Below are 6,324 nucleotides of genomic sequence, written 5' to 3'. Positions count from 1 at the left end.
CCTCAGCACACCAGGCCCACGGCGATGTGACGGCCGCTGAGGGCGCAGACATAGGACAGTGGTGCAGCCGCCAACACCTGGCAGGAGCTGCGGCCCGGACCCACTTTGCATGAAGGCTGGGAGGTTGTCTCTGCGCCACCCTGGGTTGGGTAGATGGGACCCCTCTGCCATCAGCCCCAAGGCAGAGCCCGGTAGCAGCCCCAGCTGTAGTTTTGGGGGATGTTCATCACCCTGGGCCTCCACACAGGTCCCTCCTGTGTGGCTCCAGGCGTCACACTCTTTCTATGACTTGGGCTCAGCACCTTCCCTTCCCCACACTCGGCCGAAGTCCCCACTGGCCTGCCCCTAGGCAGGCCTCTATCCCCAGCACGGCACCCCCATCCCCTGACCATCAGCACATCGCCCCTCTGCCCCTCGACACTCTGCCTGTCCCCGCACCCCACGCCCCGAGCACTCTCATCTCTCTGGGACCTGCACCAGGGACAACTCAGGTTCCCCTGGCGAGGCTCAGCTGCGATGCCGGGATGCCTGCTGGCTGACGGCTCCCCCCTGCCAGGGACCACAGTCACCAGGCCCTGAGCTCTCTCCACCCACCCCAGCACAGGGCTGGATGCCCACTGGTGCCACAGAATACAGCTGCCCGCTGGGAGGCCCGAGGGGTTTTCTGCCCAGCTTTGGCCTCGAGAGCCGCACACACCACCTTTGCTGTACCCCCTCTTGTACCCACGCCAACCAACATGCGGGGCCGGCACCCAGCACAGGCATCTGCCAGAATCCGGGGCCTTGTCCTTTACCTCGGGTCAGGGGCAACTTTAGGTCCCCTGCCCTGAGGGCTGCTGGACCCCACGCCCGGCAGCTTCCAGACCCTGAAAGCAGGAAATCCCCTTTCAGATAGACCTGCGGGCAGGTGGCCGGGGCCGGGCCAGCTCCGCCCTTCCCAGAGCAGCTGCTCCCCAGCCCCCACCTCACCTCTTCCCAAGCTAATAGCTCCCACAGTTCCCAGCTCCTCCCCAGCAGTACAGGTCAGTCTTGGGGTCTCCCCACTTCAGGCATCCACCATGGGCTTAGGAGCCCATGAGCCTCCCCCAGTGAGTCCAAGGCGCAGAGGTGGACAGAAGAGACGTCCACCTTTGTTGGGAGATGGGGGTCCCGGCAAGACTTCCTGCCACCTGTCTGTGGGCCCCCAGCTTCCCCATCGGGCACCCCAGTTCTCGCATTGGGGTCCCCAGATTCCCCACCAATCACCCCAGTACCCCACCCTTTATGCACCCATCGAAGACCCTTACCCCAGCAACTCTTCCCGCTCCTCGGCGCCCGGGTCACTAAGAGCCTCCGCCATCGGCCTGCAGTCTGGGCCCCGCAGGGTGCTGGCAGACTCCAGGAGTGGGTTTACGTGCCGCGGCTCTCAGGGCTTTCCGGGGCGGCCCTGAGCCCCCACCCCCAGCCGGTTTCACTTCCCCCTTCCGGCTGCAGGTTGAGGTTTGGAACCTATCTCGGCCCGGGTCGGGGTGTTGTTTTTTAATTTGTTGCTACAGAAAGAGAGGAAGGAAAAAAACCCCAAACCACCCCTCAGGAAGCGTTAAGCAAGTTGCCGGGGCCTGGGGTGACAGAGACAGGCCAAGATGGCCTCAGGTAGCTCCTCGCAGCTCAGGTGGGGCCCCACGCCCTGGTGCCCACACTTAGCTCCTGCCACCAAGTTCAGCTGTGAGTGGCTGGTTCCAGGGATGAACATGTCTGTGATCCCGGAAGCACCACGTGATGTTTCAGCCTCTTTGGGTGAAATCTCCCCGGAGGCCGCTGTCCTGCTGGTGCTCACGGAACTTGGTGGAACCTTCTCTCAAAGCCGGGGATGGTAGCCTGGAGAACCCCCGACTGGCTGCGCGTCCCAGGGGGTTTTGGGGGCTGTACCCAGGATGCCCCTGCATTCTACCCGCCAGGTACCTTGCTCTGTCCTGGGCTCCCTTGCTGATGCTGAGCTGTCGGCCAGCTGCCTCATCCCCTTGCTGTCCCTTCTTGTCCGCCCGCTGTCCCTTGCTCTCCATGCTCTGGGGCCCTGGAGTTGAGCGCCAACTGGTTCAAGTCCCCAGGCTTTAAGCGGGGGTGCCTCAGGGACCCCCTGGGAGGCCTAGGCGGCCCGAGAGGAGGGAAGGAGGTGGCTTCCAGCCCTCACTGTGCTCAGCTTCTGGGAGTGGCCATGCAGCAGCTCCAGGGTTAGGAGAAGGGAGGCATGGTGTGGGGGCCAGACCCCAAAAGCTGAGGCAGGGGAGGACTTCAGCTGCGCGAAAGTAGGGCAGCCACAGGAGTGGCAAAGGCTTCCCTGGTGAAAACCTCGGCCCAGGAGGAGGGGAGAAGGGAGCCCTGGCCAGCAGCTGGGCCTGACAAACCCAGCCAGCAAGGACCTGCAGGGGTCCCGAGGCAGAGGGGCTGGAGAGAGGCCAGGGGTCAGGAAGGCCCAGGGCCAACAGTGTGGAGCCATCAGGGTGGGGTTGATCCAGGGGCCACATCTTTGGGCAGCAGCGAGTCCCCTACCCACCACACACACCATGAAGGTTGGCAGAGGCCTCTCAGAGCCCCATGAATGGAGGCACCAAACCGATCTCTGTCCCAGACGATGGGCGGGGCTAGAGCCAGGCCAGGCCCAGCGCCATGCAGATAAATGGGAGGCCACGCCTGTGTCTTCCCCATGCCTCCTCCCTGAGGGGCCCTAAGGGCCCCCAACCCCTGCTTTCAGGGTAGCACGTGGCAGAGCCCTGCGGTTCTTACCTCACGGCCTCCATCCTGAGGCCGTCCTGAAACGGCTGCCTCAGGGTGGCAGGGTCTCACCTCCAGGTTTTGCCCACCCCACTCACCCACCCCTCCAGGCAGCGTGTCGGTGGGTGCAATGGCCAAGTCCACCAACCCTTGAGGTCCCTCCCCTGGCCTGCAGAAGGGCAGCCCCAGCCTCGTTACTGGGAGCTTCCAGACCTTGACAGGAAGGGGACAGGCAGGTGGAGCATGGGGTCCATTCTGCCCTCCCTCCATTGCCTGGAGGCTGGACCAGCTGCCTCACTTTTAAAGCCAGAGTAAAATGGGAATGCGGGACCCTGTGGTTTACAAACTAAGAATTTTGGCTGGTCGGGGTGGCTCCTGCCTGGAATCCTAGCACTTTGGTAAGCCAAGGCAGGTGGATCACTTGAGGTCAGGAGTTTGAGACTAGCCTGGCCAACATGGTGAAATCCTGTCTCTACAAAAAATACAAAAATTAGCCAGGAGTGGTGGCAGGCATCTGTAATCCCAGCTACTGGGGAAGCTGAACTTGGGAGGCGGAGGTTGCGGTGAACCGAGATTGCACCACTGCACTTCATTCAGCCTGCGCGACAGAACTAGACTCCATCTCAAACAAAACAAAACAAAACAAGAAAAAAACCCCTAAGAATTTCAAGAGGGAGACGCAGAGCACAAAACCATTCTCAGCCCCAGATCCACGAAGCCGTGGGCGGGAGGAGGAAGTCCACAGACCCTGAAGCAGAAGGCTAGGGTGCCGTTCTCCCCTCTGCCTACCCAGCCCTGCTGGGGCTGAATCAGTCCCCCCAGTTCATATGGTGAGGTCCCAACCCTAATCCAGCCCCTCACAGCGTGACCGTGTTGGGAAGTGGGGTTGCTGCAGGTGCCATTAGCCGGATGAGATCATGGTGGAGGAGGGTGGCAGCTCATCCAGTGTGAACGGTTTCCCTACAAAAAGAGGAAATGTGGACGTGACCACCCAAGGCGGGGAGCTCCCCATGAGAAGTCGGCGGAGATGAGGGTGAGGCACCTGCCAGACTACCGCACCATGGGGCAGCGGCCCCTCAGCAGCAGGAGAGGACCCCCATGCTGCTCCCTCCTGAAACCCTAAGGGAGGCCTGCGCAGGGCGGCCCCGGCCCCGGCCCCTCCGTTGTCCTGTCCCCATATCTGGCTCAGGGTCCCTCGAGCAGTACAGGGGCCAGCAAATGGTTGCATTGGGCAATGAGTTAGTTTGGATTCTGGGACGGAGCGAGTTGAGGGCCTCAGACTCCAGGGGATGGAGCCAAGCAGGGAGGCCCTGAGGGGTCAGGCAGGAGGAGGTCTGTGCCCGGTGGGCAGGACATGGGGATGCTGCAGGTCCAGGCCACAAGACACACACCTGGGCGGTGCAGGACAGCCTGGAGCCAAGAGAGCCGGGGAAGCCTGAGGAGCAGGACCTGGAGCAAGTCCTTGCCTGACACTCTCTGTGGCAGCTGAGTGAGGATGGCCTGCACCCAAGTGCAGAGTGGCGAGGGCAGGGACTGGGGGTGGAGAGAGGAGGGACCGGGGGCCTCGGGAGGCGAGGCGGACGAGGCATGAGGGAGTGAGCTGGATGGAAACCAGAGCAGCGCAGCTGATCAAGGGCCTGCGGCCCCCAGGCCTCCGCCATTGGCATCCAAGACCCGAGTAACAGAATTAGGAGGTGGGACCCTAGGAGGTGAGCAGGTGGGAGTGCCCTGCCTTATGGACCAGATGAGCGACCTTGTCAAAGGGCTGGAGGAAGCCAGCTGGCCCTTCTTCTCGGTCTTTCTCCTCAAGGGGACCTACCTGCAGGGCACCCTGCTTCGAATGAGGCCCTTGCCAGACCCGGGAGCTTTGGGCACCTTGATGGTGACCTTCCCAGCCTCTGGAACTGGGAAGATCCATTTCGTTCTTTACAAATCCCTGGGGTCAGGTGGATCACTTCAACAGCCGAGCAAACTTGGCAGGACACAGGCAGCTTGCCCGGGCATCTCCTCTGTGCTGCCTGTAGGGCACGTGCTCTGCTGGAACAGGCCTGCTGGTCCGTGGGCAGGGAGGCTGTGCCTGACATGGAGATGTACCTCCTGCATCTCAGTGTCCTCCAAGGCCTGGCAGGATGGGTCCCAGAGGAAGGCAGGGTGAGGGCCATAGGCTTAGCGGCCACGGGGCACAGGGACAAGACGGGGAGGTGGACAGGGCCAGTGAAGAGGAGAGTTCCAGAATCGCGAGGTTGTCAGCAGGCACGGGTGAGTGAGGCCAGGAGAGGATGGCACCGTCGGTGGCCCAGGCTGAAACATAGGACTGCCGAGGGCACAGCTGGGCCTGCAGAGGCCTGAGCAGGGCCCTGGCCAGCGGTGAGGGGGCATGGGGTCCCCGTGTGTCAAGCTACTGGGCATGAGCAGCTAGATCGGGGGAGGGGAGGGGCTGGAGGTGGGCAGGGGCCACACCCGGGCTAGGGAAGCAGTGCCACAGGCCATACCTACTGCGGAGCAGCCCCCGAGAGGGTGGCCGGAGCCGGCAGGCTCTTCAGATGGCAAAATGTGAGGGGAGAGGAGAGGGCAGAGGAAGGGTGTCGTGAGCATCCCAAGCAAGATGGCATCATGGACTGGAGAGAAGGCAGCGGCCTCGGGGAGTGTGATGTGCTCGTCCTGTCCCCTGGAAATTCCCCATTGAGGTCCTGATGCACAGCACCTCAGGACGTGGCTTTCTATGGAGACAGGGGCTTTGAAGAAGCTGAAGTGAGGTCATTAGGGTGGGCCCTCGCCACACCGAACTTGTGAAAAAGGGAAATTTGGACACAGACACGCTCAGAGGGACAGACCGTTGGGGACACAGGGAGATGGTGTTCTCTGCAAGCCCAGGAGAGAGGCCTCAGGAGGAGCCAGCCCTGGAGTGGACCCACATGGGGACCTTGTCGGTGCGGTCGGGTTGGGAGGAGAGCAGCCGCAGTCACAGCCAACCTCAGAGGCTGAGGGTTCTCTGGCTGGGGGGTACATGGCAGGGAGGGGCCTCTGCTCCAGTCGCTCTGGGACCCCAGGCCGCTCCTCCTCAAGGACCTGAGTCCTGACAGGCTCCCCCACATCCATCCGGTGGAGGACAGCAGAGATCATGGGGTGGCCAGGGGAGGCTGCAGGGACCAGGTCTGGACACATGGACTCTGGAGAACATGCCGGCCTGCAAGGTGTGTGCCCAGAGCTTTGCAACGGGGGCCCCCGAGGCCTGGATTTGAGGGGAGAAGCTGGGGGTTGGGACCTGTGCCGCACGCTGGAGGTACGTGTGGAAGTCCCCGCCGAGCCAGGAGAGGCTGGGGCAGGAGATGGCATGCAGTGGCACTGTGGGCTGGAAAGGCCATCCTGCAGACCTGGCAGCCCTGCTCCCCTGGCACGGGCCATCCCACAGTGCAGGACACCCTGAAGTATGGGACACCCTGCAGTACGGGACACCTCGCAGCCCTGCTCCCCCAGTATGGGACACGCCGCAGCCCTGCTCCCCCAGTACCGGACACCCCGCAGCCCTGCTCCCCCAGTACGGGACACCCCGCAGCCCTGCTCCCCCAGTAC

The sequence above is a fragment of the Cebus imitator genome, unplaced genomic scaffold, assembly GCF_001604975.1.
Source record: "Cebus imitator isolate Cc_AM_T3 unplaced genomic scaffold, Cebus_imitator-1.0 Scaffold836, whole genome shotgun sequence".
Taxonomy (NCBI): Eukaryota; Metazoa; Chordata; class Mammalia; order Primates; family Cebidae; genus Cebus; species Cebus imitator.
Note: the sequence above shows the minus strand (reverse complement) of the source record.